The 18273-nt window shown below is 34.3% G+C and overlaps 1 protein-coding gene across 1 annotated transcript in view; it reads right to left on the reverse strand.

Annotated features, from left to right (window-relative positions):
- Window positions 1–18273, reverse strand: part of Pxd (Peroxidase) — a 197351-nt gene that overhangs the window by 82784 nt on the left and 96294 nt on the right. The window contains exon 2 of the mRNA XM_089639241.1: window positions 10197–10240. The gene's annotated coding sequence lies outside the window, so the exon portion shown is untranslated. The remainder of the gene's footprint in view (window positions 1–10196; window positions 10241–18273) is intronic.

Genomic DNA, 18273 nt, shown 5'->3' on the forward strand with positions numbered 1-18273 from the left:
ATATGTAATTAAATTATATAATAAACATATTTTATAGATACTTATTACGTGTATACAAATATATGAACAGGTTTATCATAACAAAAATGCTTTAAGATAATTTATTTAAATTTATTACAGAAAGTATCTGGAATATAAATAACAACAAAAAAATTATGCTTCACGTTAAAAAACACACTGAAAATATGAACTGAATACATAAAAAAATACCAATAAAATGATATCCCCATACACACAAGCCTAGCTTTATTATGGTGGTACATCTTATGTATAAAATTTGTAATAATTACTTTATTTTCTATAAATTATGTAACATTTTTTTCGTGTGAATAAATATTTAAAAAATCATGGTACTATAAAAAAACCTTTAAAATATAGAACATTTTAAATAAAATTTAGTAAGACGGGGACTTAGGGTCACATGGGCCTAACTTCAAAAAAATGCGTTTTTAGTTAAGCTTGATTTCGGTAATGCCATAATCGTATTTATTAGTGACACGGAGCTCTACCTCGTTCATACAGCCGTTTAAGAGATACAGTTGGGCATATAAGCAATGCCAAACTTGATTTGCTTTTAACTTTGTTTTTGCAGATGGGCCGCTCTGATCATAAACCTCCGAAGTGTCATCCATACTTCCTATAGGCATATATATAAAGTGTGTAAGCGATTAATAGTCTAACTTTTCCATATTTCCATTTTCGCTTTAGCTATTTTAAAGTCAAAGTTCCAATTAATGTAGTTAATTTATGGCAATAAAAAGCAATGCCAAGGGCCGTAGAGTAAAGAGGTCTTGGGGTTAGTTTAAACATTGGTTTATCTAATATAGAGTAGGGCAGTAGTAGTTTTACATGATTGCAAATCAACAAACTGAATTAATTTTTATTGTAAACCTACCCGAGTTAATACTTTTGAGTTTTATTATATTTATCAGTGAAAAAAGACGTTCTTTCGCAATATAAATAATAAATGAGGGTTTCCTGTAAATACATTTTTTTTTAATACTTATTCACAAAAAATAATGTTACATAATTTACAGAAATTTTGTAATTATTTCACGTAATTTTATACATAAGATGTACCACCAAAATAAAGCTAGGCTTGTGTGTATAGGGTGTGCCATTTTGATAGTTTTTTTTTTAATGTAATATGCCAAAGTGTACAGTTTATATTTTCAGTGTTATTTGTTGTTATTTATATTTCGGCTACTTTCTAGTAATGAATTTAAAAAATTCACTCCAAGATGTTGAATTGCCGAATTGAATTTCAAAGTTGAAAATATTGAAGTTTGTCTGAGTTTAAACCCGTTTTTCAAAGCTTTAAAATGATATTCTTATGTGACAAAAGTTGTGTTATTTAAGACGAAAGAAAGTGCTAATTTCGTGAGATTTTTCTTCTTCTGTTCTCTTTCTTCTTAGAGTTTTTATATGAAACATCTTTGCCGGCAAAACCAACTCTTCCTACGCAAGCATGGCAAGACGGCATAATGTTCTAACATGGAACAATGCTTTATTCGGCCAGCCTCGTGACTAGTCGGCACTTTCCGCCCGGCCTACAAAACTCTGTGCGGTATATTTGCTTATATTCTCACTACAATTAGCAATGGGATGTTCTAAATGATAATGAATATTTCATTAATATCTTTCTTTGTGTATATTTTAATAACGATGAAAAAAATGTTTTAGTAGCCAAATTATAAAGATTTGTTAACTTGCATTTTTACTTCCTTCAACCAGGCGTCCTATGACGGCTATATTTTTTTCTCCATCAAGAGTACCTAGACGTCTTGTACAGACCAAAATTCCTATGGTTGCTTATGGTTGATTTAAATTTACACCCCGTCACGCTTTACTGTAGCTCAGTCGGCCTGTACGGATAGAGAAACAATAACGCGTATTGCTTTTACGTCCAACAGATGGCGCTGTTTTAAAAAATAGTAAGTTATTACAGGTGACATCTATATAATATAGGTATATAAAAACGCGTAATCGAATGCAACGTAATGTCAAAATTTTAAAGCAATCGGTGAAGAAATTAGAAATACGGAGATATAAGATTTAGAACATACGAACATTTACATTGTTAGATTTAAGATTTTCACGGCCAAAAGTATTTTTGTTATTTGTTTTTGGGGTGTTATGCCGTGTTGCGCTAACTCCTTCTTTAGCCAACGTTTCGGACAGCATTGCAGTGTCCATCATCAGGGCAGATGTGTTATTTTGAATATAAATAACAAAAAATTACATTGTTATTTATAATTCAAATTAGTTTCCACATTTGATCTTAATTTGTGAGGTTACGAGGAGAATTGCACCACCAAAGTACGTGTAATTGAAGAGGAAATAACACAAAGCTCATATAGAAGGTATAAAGTTATATCATTCATAATAGTATTGGTAGATTACATCATGTAATATGTTGATCGTATGGATACATTTGAATGAAAAGTGATCTCACGACTTGATGCACATTATTAAGTAACTTGGTACCTTTAATATGCTCGAGAATGAAAGCCTTATGCGTTTAACTGCATCTCAGTGCATCCATTCGAGGCTGAACTATTGCATTATATTTCCACAATTCACTGCATTCACTGCACTGGTTTCTATTCACAATCCTTTAATTCTATTGATCTGATATATCATTCACATAGTAGGCTATAATGTTAAATGTTTCGTTAGTTACAGAATTATTTGGTATTACAGTCAGTTATAACAGTTATTGGTTTGTTATTATTTAATATTCAACCTTGCTCTATATTAGTCTAGGCACCTGTATAGAATAGAGAAATAATAATGTTAAGAATATGTATAACCTTTATTGACATTTTGCACATTCTTTAACAACTTACATCAATAGTATTTCGCATACATGAGAGACACATTAAATTACCTGCAGTTAAATCAATTGGCGAGGTTTGTAATAGGGGTGTTTGATGGAAAATATTTCCAAGGTTAGTAAAAGTCAACCGATTTTGAAATTTATTTTTAATTTTTCGAAGATATCTTTTCAAACATCAACATCGTCAAAGTGGTCGCATACCCAAAACCACATACACAATTTCTACCGAATTATAACAAGTTTCTCGTTAACTCTAAGTTCTTAAGTTCCAAAAAAAAAGTTTTTTTTACGATAATATCTATACATTTTTTATGCCGAAACCTTAATTACACGAAATTCCCTCGATAGAAAAAAATCTCAAAGTAAGCTCCGAAAATTATTAAAAACACGTTTTGTTCTGTTATTTAATAAGTTATAGGCATGAAAAAATTCACAGTGTATCTTTAAATGCAACTAAAGCATTTGTCGAGAAATTTTTGGTCTATTTCAAACGAGTCGTGTATTATTATATTAATTTCACCATTTTCGCTTAATTATTATCATTTTTTTGTAAATATTGACCAGCTCCTTCTATTATTCGTTTTAACAAGTTTCCTTTTCAAATGCAAGTGCATGAACACGTGTTCCAATATATTAGGATTTCACTAAAAGTTTATCAGAAAACAGCCCGTTGTTGAACGGATTACGAATAATTTGAAGAGATTTTATTAAATAATTAATACTCATTTTTCTCCGTGCACTGACTTCTTAGTTTGGGGGTCGCACGCCCAGACTTGTACTCTAGTCTGCCTTATTAACCGACCCTACTACGTTTTATAAAGTCGCCCGACTGTGTGGCAATACATTTCTTGTAAGGAGTGACATAAAAAAATCGTTAGTCTTAATTGGCGTTGGAAAATACTGTTATAGAGAGTACTATTTTTAACTAATAATTTGTATGGTGGTTCGTTATGGCGCTATTTAAATCAATTAATAGCTAAATACAACATAGATTCATTTAGGCGTATGTATCTCAAAGCACAGATTGCAGTTTAGAAACATATTTTTATGTTAGGTAATGAAATCGAATCTCAATTTATTTTTATGACCGGCAGCCAAATAAAAATCGAATATAATCTTACTGAAGGCTGTACGCAATACATATGCACTGGTTAAATATTTTATTAATTCATTTAGCACTTCTCACGAACCAATAACATATTATTATATAGATATATCAAATAATTTGGTCGATAAAAAACAGGATTCTTTTATGAAGTTGTTGAAATAAATGAGTATATACATTTATTTTACGGTAATTGCAATTTTACCGTAAAACACTTTGAGTATCTGTTCACATGCACGAGTTGGAATATGAGGAATGTTACATGGAAAAAACTTAACGATATAAAATATTGCTAATTTATTTAAATTTTTGTCACATTATTCGCATTCCTATTAAAAAAGGCGAGTTAAAACAGGACTTGTAAAACCACACAAGAGTCCCAACTGCTCCCAACCGTATATTGTTGAGGATGGAGGTAATAAGGAGGTAAAAGAGACAAGGCACAGGAAGGTTGGGAAGAATCTGGCTATTCAGATTTGGTCACCAAACACGACCACAGCCATTTCAAGCAACAATCAATGATTTTGATTTGTGGCGGAAGGATGAATACAGTACATAAAAAATGAGATCCCTAAGGGATATGTAGCCATTCAACTAGAATTTCAAAATATTTTAGAAATTTAATGCGAAATAACTTTGAAACCTGTAAATAGAATAAGTATGGAAGAAAAGGGCAGTTAAAATTTTTGTGATTGCAAAGCTCACCGTTCGAGAGTTGTTACTATTTCAGCATTCACATTTTCCGTTTGATCATTTCTTAATTTTCATGTCGTAATATTATGCTATAAATTCTGATCTCCGTGTATGTATTTTATATTTTATTAAATCTGGAATCAATGAATAGTACATGCTCAGCGTTGTGGCGTTGCTTGGCAGAGAGACATTCACAAAGTCTATAAACAGTAATCAGAATTTTTGCCGATCAACGAATATTACGAGATTACCTTTGAAGAATTAATCAATAAGAGTTCGGTAATCAAATATATCCCGGTTCATGCAGGCCGGGAATGAATCGAAGAATTTAAGGAACACCAGTCAGAGCAAATGCAGCGTATAATAAGAAAGCTGTAATCATAAAAAAATATTTGCATCACATGGAAGCCTGAGCTGGGGCTAATGTATACAAAATGAAACTGTTCGTAGGTTTATCACGTACACGTAACATTTTATTAATTATTAACATTGTAAAGTAGAAATCTATTTTGGAAACAACAAAAGCACTAGAACGGTGAGCTTGAGGGTGGTGATATAAATACGAACACACAACTTTTTCTCTCTGGAATTTCTGAGACAATGCATCTATTCCAGCTTAATACGTCATTCTCCTATTAAGATGTGGAACATCGAAGTATCCCACTAAATAAAAATGTTTATTTCATAATTTTCAATTCATCAATTTGGAAAAGGCTGTCTAAAACTAGTTTTGAAATTCGGGAAAAGGTACTCAGATAAAAAATCTAACATTTTAGAGAAAACTACAAAAAAAAGTTTCCACATTTATTTATTTTTGGGTATTATGCCGTGTTGCGCTACTCCTTCTTTAGCCAACGATTCGGACAGTATTACGATGTCCATCATCAGGGAAGATGTGTAAACACATCTGTGTTAACACAGCTGTGGCAGATCATGATCATGATGTAAACACATCTGTGATCATATGTTAACACATCTGTGGCTGATCATGACCATGATGTAAACACATCTGTGATCATATGTTGAATCTGTGGCAGATCAGGATCATGATGTTAACACATCTGTGGAAGAACATGATCGTGATGTAAACACATCTATGATCATATGTAAACACATCTGTGATCATATGTATTTCCATATCTGCTTGATGATGAAAACTGTAATGTTGTTCAAAACGTTGGCTAAATAATGAGGAAGCGCAACGCGGCCTATATATATAAAACCCCAAAAATAAATAACCATAACACTTTTGGCAGTGAAAATCTCAAATTATGTCAGTTGGCACATGGTTTTTGAAGTTGATTTAATTAGACAATGATAAATTACTATACAGTTTCTTAATATCTGTAGACTATGTTGATAAAAAGCAGTTTTTTCTTTCACCTAGATTTATAAAATTGGTCGTTTTTTCGTGATGCATTCATTAAATGTGTATAGTATTGTAAGTTTCAAAATTTCACACCATTATAAATTGATTTGGTTGCGTAAGTTTTAACACCAAATAAGTAAAAACCTTTATAAATTGCATAAAATCCTACCGAGTTGCGCTACGTGCTGAGATTTTTGTAAGTTATTTATTATCTCGGCTAATATTTAAGAGGTCAGTTAATTCGTTCAACAATCTGTAAAACTCAGAGAATGTGCAGCCATTCGTCAGCCACCTTACCCGCGTGACTTCTAAATCCCATTTATATTATAATATTCAACATCTTGAATGAGTTCGTTTACTTGACGTGAGAGAGAGAGAATGCATTTCTGTCTTTGACAGAGTGGATGATGTTTTCATTTATTTTATAAGAGATAGAGTTAGCAACGTTTTATTTCTGAATAGTGACCTTACACCATTGGGAGTATCTTCCACTCTGGAACGTGCTGCAAATATACTATATGTTATTTTAAATGAGTCATATGTGTAATAACACAAATTATTAAAATAAATTTACTTGTTCACTTGTGACCGCGGAGAAGGTATATAAACTTAACTCCCATTTCAACCAAAGTTTATGTTGTGTGAAAGGGTATTACAAATTTTAGAGTTCATAGTTCATATTCTTAGCGCTACCGGCAATCGGAAAACACATGAAATGGTTATTTTAAGATATGTCAGATTCATTTGACAAATCGCCTCCCGCGCTCCGCACGTTTTGTATTGTTCCCATTTCCCTGATTGGTTTGTCTATTAATTTAAATGTATACGATACATGCAGACTTTAACGATATTCAATGCAAAAACATCATATTGATAACATATTAATGTTATTAGAAATAAGTGGTAATTCGATTCATATGAAATATATTTTTTAATTACGTTCATGCCCAGAATGTGGTTTTTATTGTATGTCTTTATATAGCAGTTATTATTCTAATAATTCAATCAACACTTTACTGGTTGTTGACATGATTTAACAAGTTTTTCCGCAGAGAAATTAATTAACTCTCAACAAATAGCGTTTCTACCACACCTATTTTTATTATAGTGAAAATAAAACGTTACGAGAACATGCGTTAATATAGAAGGAAAAGAAAAAAGACATAGAAATTATTTAAGAATTGCAATTTTTATGTTCTTCATTCTTTAAAATACAGGGTTTTCCAATAAGAGGTGTTATTTTGATATTCAATCGTAAAAGATCAATGGTTTCGTTGCTTGTGTAAAAAGTAGCGCCGTCTTGTTGAAATTAAACGTTATACAGATCAATACCATCCAATTCCGGCCATAAAAAATCATTAATCATCTCTCGATAGCGCAATCCATTCACCGTAACTGTTGCTCTAGCCTCATTTTCAAAAAAGGAAGGTCCAATGACTCCGCCGGACTATAAACCGCACCAAACAGTCACGCGTTGAGGATAGAGAGGCTTTTCAACAATAACTCTTGGGTTTTCCGAGCCCCAGATGCGACAATTTTGCTTGCTTGATTTCCCTCAGGGCCTATGTCATCTTTGGGGATGCTGTGTAGAGGGTCTTTTTGTGGAGAGGAAGGAGTGAACATGGGTCTTGAAGAGTCCCATGTTGTAGGAGGGAGGAAACACAGAGGCCGGCAGTTCGTCCCACAGCCGAGCTGTTGAACTTAAGAACGAATCGTAGAAGCGACCCGTTCTCATGTGACAAATGCCTACCGTGTACAAATGTTGGGCGCGCGTTTGGCGTGTATCCCGACTACGCACCGGTGCCGAAGGGATCAATGACGCTAGTTCCTCAGAGCATCTTCCATTGTAATACCGATAGAAAAAGGATAGCATACCTACCTGACGCCTGTGCTCTAAAGATTGCAGTCCGTTTGTTAAGATTGGGGAATCTATCAAACGAACCGCCCGTTTTTGCACAGAGTCAAGGGTTTTTTTCAGGTCTTTTGGGGCTCCGGACCAGAGATGGCTGCCAAATTCGACAGTAGGGCGCACTTGCGATTTGTACAGGGTCAGCAGTTGTATACTATTAAAGTATCTGCGGGCCCTGTACAGTACGCCCAGCTTCTGAGAGGCCAACTTTTCTCTGGCTTCGATGGAGCCCCCGTACCTGAGCTGGTCACTTATAGTTACACCAAGCATATCAATGGAAGGCCTGTTCGGAAGATTGCTTCCGTTGAAGGAGTCTAGATTATCATTTGGATCCCTTTTAGACGTAATGAGACAGGATTGGGTCTTTGAAACATTAAATTCGACGAGATTATTTTTACCCCATGAGGAAATACTCTCGAGATAACCGTCCATTCTCTGCTTCAAAGCCCTCCGAGCCGTTGGAGTTTGTGTGCCCTTTGGGGGCTTGTCAAACAAAAAGCTATCATGAACTGTACTGTCATCCGCGTAACAATGAAAAAAGCATGCATTGCAAAAAGCGTATTTTATTTAGTGCAAATATAAAAACATTGTACAATCGATTCAAATAAATATGGCATGACGGATTCTATTTATGTCTCTTTTTTCTCTTGCTATTCTTTGCGTTATTTGTCATTTGAGTGAGCTTTTATGTAATTTTGTATTAATGTTTTTGTTTTCGATTAATTATTTAGATGTTCTTATTTGTGTATTTACTGAGTTTTTATAACTGTATTGTTCTCACGTAAACGATGAAATGTAAAAACCCAGTATAAATAAAATTACAAGTTGCAATAAGATGCAACACAATATGATCTTCTCTTGGTTTATTTTTATATTAGATTATCGAATCACCAAAGAATTGTATTATGTAGACCGCAGAACCGGTATGTTAACTAGTGAAGTCTGTATAACAAAAATAAAGTTACATCCCTCTATTAAAGTAACAATAAAAAAATATGTATAGTTTTGTATCATTGATCGATGAACTGATGGACGTAATCAGTTAGTTGTTATAATAATAGACTAGCTGAAGTCCCCGGCGTTACCCGGGCTTTGTGCAGAGTTTTAAAAATCAGATGAAGACAATAATTTTCTGTCAATTGTATAAAATTTTGCTTTAACGGGTGAGAATAGGGGATGGGGATTGTTTTTCTAAATCTCAGTAGACAGTGACCTTATTCTTTTGAAGGTCGAGTTTGCAAAATGTCATAGACCTTAGAAAAAAACTGTAGATTTTGTAAACAAATCAACCGCCCGCCACAGATACACTTATTTAAATAAATTATTGATAGATTTTTTAGTAAGTTGAAAATTGACAAGAGTGTTGAAAAATAAATAACTGTGCCTTTGAAGTGATTTAACAAAAAAGAAGTCAAACCAAATTATCGATATATAATTATTTTAAATAACTGCATCAAGGGGGGATTAAACAACACACACAACGTCCTTGACACGCGCTGTTCACTGCCTTTAAGATTTCGTAAAAAAAACATTTTTTAATTAACCCGTGCAACTATTTGAGGTCAACTAAAGCTACTTTTTATGCATTTCATAATACAGGTTTGTCGGAAAAAAAATATATTTGCAGATAATTTAAATGCATTCTGCACTTAAATTGAATATTATTAACTTTTTTTAGTTAGTTTAGCGACTTTCATAATTTATCTTTAAGGTTAATGTGGGGCGAGGCGAAAATATATTTATGTACATTTTTTTTTTTTTTTTTTTTTATTTATTTAATATTTGTATGTTTTTTACAATAAATATACAATTTTACATATTATACAGTGTTATCAAGGTAAATAATAATAGCTTTTCCTCACCATAAAGAGACAAGGCTCTTGTGTTTGGTGAGTGAATCCTAGCTCAATTATATGGAATCATGTAAGTAAGTAAATAATATATTTGCAAAACCAAAGAGATAAGTAAGAAATAGGCAAGATTTATCAATAATACAGTTTCAAGATTTGAAGGAAATAATAATAAGAGTAAGATATGGACTTTTATAGTAGTTTTAGATATATATATAGTTTTACATATATCTAATAATTATTATTTATAATATTCTGTTACCAAATTCTTTTAAGTTATATTCTAGGAATATACGTCAGTAAATTATCAATGACTGTTGAGATAATAAAGAAAATTCATCGGCTCTAAAATTGATAAGATTGCAATATGTAATTATTGCATATTGGGTTTGCTAATCAATACGAAATACGGTTTGGATGAAAGAACTTACCTTCTATAGTTTTGGTTGAAATTTCAGGATCGTATGCCGGTGACCTGGAAATAAACGCAAACATTAGATTTCGTCATACGTTAAGAATAAACATACAATTAATTACCTCCAACAATCCAAAGTTCTTATAAACGGACCAGATCCCAGATGAACTAAACAACTACAGGGTACAGCAAAACAGGCAGTGCAGTTTTGAAGGGCTCGTACATCCCATGTGGTGGGGTTCGGGACCTGGGAGGGGCTCATTGTGTCAAGAGGGTCGTGCCGTTTTCAGTCGTTACCATTTTTGGCCCGGACAACACCGGGGCTTCGCTTTCACCCAGCGGAAATTTCGGATGCAATTTGCGACTTCTTCCTGTAGGGCTACCTGAAGGAAAATGTTTTTAAACATCGGCCCCCATTTTTTGGAAGAACTCAAAGATCTAATAGAAGATGAGGTCGAAAACTTCAGAAATCTATTTCATCACTATATCGCTGCTGGGGGCCATCATCTTATTGATGTCATCTTGCTGGACTTGATGCATAAAACTGCAAGCCTTGCAACATTTCCCAAATACTTGGGATGCCATAGACCGTCTGGTTCCGGGTAATTTGTACGGTTGTGCGGTATCATATTAAACAATTAGAATTGCCTACTTTCCTACATTTTTTGTTCAATGAATAAAAAACCACTTAAAAAATGTATTAACTTTTTGTAGTTTCTATCGATATTAATAAAAATATTGAAACGATGTACATACCAATTTATTATGAAAATATTTTTTTTAAATGTAAATACCGAACAAGAGTCCCAACTGCTCACAACTATCTAGAGCCAGTGCGACTATGGAATCGCTAATTATTGGGATATGTTGCGATGCTGAAGGTAGCGACAAGTGAAATAAGATGAGGAAAAGGAATGTGGAAAGTACCTGTCTATTCAGATCTGATCTCTAAAAACGGCTAAACCCATTTCAAGCATTATTTAAATTCTGAACGATGGTCATTCACCAGGGCGATACTGAGTGTGTCCTCCAGTTTGGAACGTGCCGCAAAAATACTATAAAATATATATTTTTAATTAATTAATTATTTTAAAACAATACAAATTAACACAATAAAATTTATTTGCACACACCGGGATTTGAACCCGTGTCTCGGGATTCGTGGTCGAGAGACCTACCCCTTGACCAAGGAGGACTTATAAATAATATTCCAACAAAATGATTCCAACGCAGAAAATAGATACACGATAAAATATTAAGGTTAGTGGCACGTTAACCAATTCCACCGTTTCACCGCTTTTCTATACTGAACCTATGTTTTTTTCTTGGAAATCATTGACACTATTTTAACTTTTAAAATATTCTAGTCGATATTCTTAACATTCATTTTTTGTTCGATGTAATTTCATTTCATTCAGAGATCTTTTCTTTATGTATTCAATCTGCATTCCAAATAGACAAAATCACTATCAACCAAATAAACTTAAAAAAATATATAGAATAAGGTCATTATTTGGGAAAGCACCAAGCGCGACGAAAATGTCTAAATTCTCGGTGAAAATAATACATTTAGTTTACTAAAAAGTAGTAAAAATACCAACACTTTTTTCCCTAACAATGGCTGCGGAACATTGACTGTGAAGACAATGAATGCATACAAAATTTGCAAAGTATTGGCAAGAAATGGCAAACTGCATTTCCGTTGCAACAAAAAGTGTCTTTCCCAAGGTGAGTCAACAAGTGAACCAGTGTCACAACGTGTTACTAAGTCAAGCCAACCAATTGCCAATCATTTCAAGAATAATAAGGTGATTTTCTTAACCCACCTCTGGCATATTCAACGTTATATTTCTAAAAGATCCTGTCAGAAAGTTGGAGAATTGTTGTGTGTATGTCAGCTTCTCGATAAAATACAAATAAATGGGATATTTTTGAACGTATCCAAAAAAATAATACTGTAATAAATAATACTTCGGTATCATAAAGTTATATATTTAAATTTTTCTGTGGTTAATTTTTACACTTAAATATAAAGAATGGCATTTTGTCTTTCTAACACTGTTTATTTCATATTTCTAAGTATGACAGTAATGAAGATTCATATGAGACCATATGAGCTGTTCCGAAAACGGAACAAATCTACCCTCCGGGTAATATCTGTTTGTTCCCAAAAACCGAACAAATTAGCCTGACGAGTGTTGAATGTATATTTAAATTAATTAATTAAACGCATTTTTCATGATTTTCAGATGATTCGTATACGTAATCGCATAGTTATAAGTATTTATTCATTAGTATATTTTAGCGAAAATTCAGTGCAAAACGCTAAACTACAGATGAAAAAGTGGAAAAAACTTTTTACAACAAACCGAAGTAAAAATTACTATTAAGAAATCGATTTCTACTTATTTAATACGTATTTTGTCTAAAAACTGATTGTTGATGATTTCTTATATTTTTAAAAGAAAAACTGGTTGCTGACAATTTCGTTTTCGACCGTTTTTTCTACTACTATAATTCTAAGCGGAAAACGTTGATTTTGCAACTAACTGATTGATGATGTTATTTTTTTCTTTTACAGTGACCCAAACAGGGGGCTGGAGGAAAATATTTTCCATCCGAGCGAATGTTATCTTTGGGGATTCTGTGCGATGGGGTCTTACAAGAAAATGAAAGAGAGTATATCCAGGAATCACAGATGTTTGAAACCATCCCTTCCATTGTGGTTTAAGGTGATGGGTCGAACAGCTAGTGGACAGAGGCATTCCTGCCAAGACCTGAACAAACCATTCTCCATAAACCAGGGATAATAGACCAAATGTAGTGAACTACATATTTTAGATGACCCATGGCAGAGGTGTCGGTTATCCAATTAATGGTTCCTGGGGCGTTCTCCGCCTCCCAAAATGAAAGATAAAAAGGCTTATGTATTGTTACCACGGTATTAGTTTGGCAACAAATAAAATACAGGGTTTTCCAATAAGAGGTGTTATTTTAATATTCAATCGTAAAAGATCAATGGTTTCGTTGCTTGTGTGGCACGTAGCGCCGTTTTGTTGAAAGTAAACGTTGTTCAGATTAATGTCATCGAATTCCGGCCATAAAAAATCATTAATCATCTCTCGATAGCGCAATCCATTCACCGTATCACTCATGATGATTTGCATTTGATTCACTCTAGTGAATTTTAATAATTTCAATACGTTGTTGGAGCGTGTATCGTTCCATTTTTATTAATGGCGTAGTTTCTACTTGTCAACTGTCAAAAAATGATAGCTTCAAAAGTAAAATCTACCGAAATAGCGGGCTATTCAAAATAACACCTCTTATTGGAAAACTCTGTGTAATGAAATCATTTACTAGTGCTCTGAAAATGGACTCTGAAATTTTTTACAACGGAGATAATGTTATGATTTTATAAAATATGTATATTGTAATAAACCACAAATAATCAAATGTCAGCAATATGGCCAGAGACAATTGTCAATTTAAAATGCACAGGAGGTGCCACACACGAAAACTGAAAAAAATTATTATTTATAAATGTTTTTTTTTATATTAATAACTTCATCATAATATTGTTGTCCATTTGTTTATACTTACTTATGTGTCTATGCTTGTCTATTTTTAAATTTGTAAATTATCATTATATTATGTCTATCCCGATGAAGAAACCATTGGTTTCGAAACATGTCATTTTTGATTAAATAGTGGTGTATTCAAAGTATTTAATTTTTGACTCAACACAATGATGGTTCAACTTACCTTTAAAAAGTGACAACGTTATTAATTGCGATTAAAGACATTTAAACATTTAAACATAACCTATTTAATCTAGTTTTGTTTTATCACTTTTCATGACTTTATATTTCTTTTAAAGGGTGTGTTAAATTGCAATTTTTATCCGGTCACCTTTTCATTAATAAAACTTAGGTACTGATATAAAATATAATTAATTTACTAAAAATCTTGTCAAATTATTCGTGTTTAATTATTGATTTAGTTGTAATTACTCAATGTGTTTAACGAACGAATTGACAGATTTCCTAACAAACTTATCAGTAAAACACGAATGTGTTATGAGAATTTCAGAACACGTGTTCATAAAAATTCTAATATTGTCGCATTTCGTCACTACATTTATCCGGGAATGCGCAGCTGCATGAACACATATTCCTATATATTCTAAATGGTTTATGTTTAATTAAGCAAATGGTTTTACATCACATTTTAATAGTATTTTAATAAATCACCCATGTTCAATTTTCTCTGCGTATTTTCACATAGTAAAAATATTTTTCTTTTTCTTTCTCTTTCAAAAAACAGGAAAAAATATCACTTTTGCTTGACGTAACGTGAAAATAGCACGGTGTTTTGCAGAAAGCGAATATTTTCTACTTATGACATCATATCTATAATTTACGATTATTAGGTATGATAGAATTAACATCTTTACCTCTAGCTAAATACCTGGATGAAGTAATTCCCAGGTAGATGGTGAAGAATCAGGTAGGACTGACAACTTCAAGTTAATTCCAATCATTGTGAGAATTTTCGATTATTATTCATCATTCGCTGGTTTATTGTGAAACGCTGTCCGAATCGTGAAACCATTGAGTTGACTCAATTGAAAGCAAATAGGTACTAAGTAACTATTTGATGTTTTGAAATAATGCCAAACCACGAGTGGGTTTCTTATTTGATCTTTCATAATAATAAGTTGGATATTTTAATATAAACTTTTACTACTGTGGGCTAGTGATATATTAGTTTCCAAGAACAAAATAAACCGTTTGTATAGCGTGATAACTATTTCCATAAACCATAACCCGGGAAATATTTATTGGATAACCACCACCCCTGCCGTAGGTCACCCCAGGTGGTTTGGTACGTTCGGTGATTTAGCAGGGGGGTCAGGGTTCGTGAGATGAGATTTGTTTATGTATTGGCAGCAAATTCGTTTGCCCACCTGCTGCATATTGAACCGGATCGGGAGAGACTGGTTGAAGGAGACCATTCGACCTATCCAGCCGGACTCTATTAACCCATCGCCTTGCATCGCACTGGGAGGTATGGATTCTTACGCAGTAGCTCAGTCTGTCTGTACAGATAGAGAAACGATAGCATGTGTTGCTTTTACGTCCAACTGATGGCGCTTTAAAAAAAACATGTTTGACAAACAGATAGCGCTGCTTTTACCTGTCACGTGACATCTATTTAATATAGGTATGTAAAATAAACTCACGCAACGTTGAGTCAAAATTTAAAATCATTCGGTGAAAAACTAACGGAGATTGAAGATTTTGAACAAACGAACAAACAAACGGGGAATTTTTCATTGCGTCCCTTGTCATGATGCTAAACGCGTGCATGTTTCAAATAGGTTTGTTTTGGTGAGGCTTTCAACGTCCACTAGCCGCCAGGCCTACTATCCACCTCACGAAGGTTGCTGCAAAGGATCTCGAGGGTTTTCCAGTCGAGTTGCATCAACCTCCGGGTAAACCCCGCTTTAGTATGTGTTCGTCCTCCGATTTTGATCCCTCGTTCATCACGCCGACGTCCCCTCCACGCGATTTTGAAAGACTTGGAGCCCGTTCAATTAAACGCCTTCGCAGCGAACCAAGGCCCAGACATTCCAACTTGACATTAATTTTCATACTGCCTCTCGTGTCCTCTCATCCGACCCGGTCCCGCGAAAAGGGATGACCTCCCGAACTCTTCGTGATTCTCCATACAACGTTGACGCCCCGAAATCGCGTGATGAGGAAAGTAGAAAATCTTCTGAGCCGAGGAAGTTGTGTGCTTTCCCAAGACAGCTTACGGACAACATACTCCAACGGTGAGTTCTAAGCCGAGGCCAAAGGTATTTAGGAATTTGTTAGTGAACATATAAGGTTATACAAATATTATTAATTTTAATTTTTTATTTGTTTTGAGCACGAGTTGGTTGCAGCTAGTCGCTTCCATGTTGATTTGAGGTGCCTCTGCGCGGCCGCCAACTCGGTAGAGTGTACGACTTTTGTCGTCAGGCACGGACGTCGAGTGATTTATGGGGTCCCTTTTCTTCCTTTTGGTCGTGTGTCGCCACTAACTGCTTACAAATAAGTAGGTCATTGGCCTCGTGCTAAACACAGCTGTTAGAAGCAAGCAAACAGTTCTAAATGTGATACTATTTTATCAGTTGCAGCCCCATCTTCGTCGCAATTTTAACGTTCTGGAAATATATATTCATGCAAGATCACTCACCCAAAATCGTTATATTACCAGTCCAGTCGGGATATCGACGACATGTACATTAATCCACGTCCAGGGGCTGTAGGTAGGATGTAGAAGCCCCTAAGCCGTTAAGGGTTCGTATTAAATTCGAAATCGATTATCTATGTCACCCGTCTACTCGCCAGTAGGAACTATAACCATATTGGATCTAATTTTCTAGCTAAAATTTCTACTTTCATACGCCGCCCCGTAGATAGCACATAAATTACCGAATACTAGATTTCGGAATGTTTAAGCGGATCATTTCTTTCAATAGAATATCTCTTCCTCCCTAACCGTAAGTTGATAGTTGACATGCATAGGTATTTGTTGGCCTCCACTGTACCTAGTCTAGATATCTCTCCCTATCGACTATTTTAGAGTATCTAAGTAAGTATTTGCCGAGATCTACCCAAAACCCCCTTCCCCTCCCTAGAACCTTTCATATATTATCTGCCACGTTCACTTCGATTTTTTTCACTCAATTCTTATATCGTGTAGACCGTTAAAATCCTTCCCGTGTTCGCAAGGAAAACACTGTCTATACCCCCAATTCAAATGAGCAATTTACTCTACGTTTTATATATTGGAAATGAATTATTATTAATTTTGACCAGAAGGTCCACATGTGATTTACGAATGATGTGTTTAGCTCTTATTAAATTCTACTCTCCGAGTAAACTCATTCGCCGCGTTTCTACACGATTTTTATTATTATTTCTTTTTGATCAATGTACGCTGTCTCTTCAATTTCACAAAATTTTTAGAACTTTGTCTTAGCCGTTTTCGTCAGGTCATTTGATAATTATTATGGTTCTCTATTTTTTTCCTCCTCTAATGGCACACGCGTTATTATTAAACATTACTGCAGTTGAGTTTCATCGTTCTATATTAGTCTGAACCAAGAGACTCCAACCCGTGAATTTAGTATCGTCTAATTATGAGTTTACCCTTTTTTTTTGGTTGAATCTAATTAAATTTTAAAACACTTCAATTATTTCAATTAATATTAAAACCACAACTTCACTATATTTAAAACTCTATCAGTTTAGTTTAAAGATAGCACACCAAACTGTCGCGACGTTAAGTTCTCGAAGACCGACTCCTACCAAGTTAAAACGAAAAAAAAGCCCTGATTCCCTCCAAACAACGCTATTTAATAATGTTTTTTCGAATAAATCGACTTAAAATTTGTGCGACTTTCGCCTTTATGAATTCAAGGTTTCACTTCCCGTTAAGTTTAGAATTGCATAACCCCGTTTCAGGATTTTTGGCCCCCGCCTGCCGAGTTGAGGTAGACACCTACCCCCCTGCCGAGACGGGTACAGGCGTGTACTCGGTGACCTGACTTCCGGGCGCCCTCCCGTAAATGATTTTCGGCGATGTAGATTATTGCGCAAAATTATTTGATTATTTTTTCTCGTACGCGTGTTGTGTCCGTAATATTGGTTGATTTCCGGCCTATAGACTAGGTGTAGCTCATTTCTATATCGTTGTTTTCGAAATCTTTCCGAGAAATTCGCTATTGATATCGATAATATAATCGATAAATTATCCCAACTAACGGAAGCTTTTCACCTATTATGTCCAGCGCTTGCGCAATCCAGTATCCTTCCTTGTGTGCTGCCTTCTAGCATTTGATTGGTGTCTACACGATCCGTGGGTGATCCCAGGACACATATACCTTCCTCTCGGTGATGACATACGTAGGCATTCGTTCCAAAATTTGATTCGACACGTTTTTTGTAATTTCGCCTACCTGTTTTGACTCTTTTCGTGATATCCGCCGCATATCTTCTGGTAATTTTTCGTAATCCATCGCTGTCCACTACCCGAGT

The sequence above is a fragment of the Hesperophylax consimilis genome, chromosome 14 (assembly GCF_061612785.1).
Source record: "Hesperophylax consimilis isolate HC1 chromosome 14, BYU_Hcon_1.0, whole genome shotgun sequence".
Lineage (NCBI taxonomy): Eukaryota > Metazoa > Arthropoda > Insecta > Trichoptera > Limnephilidae > Hesperophylax > Hesperophylax consimilis.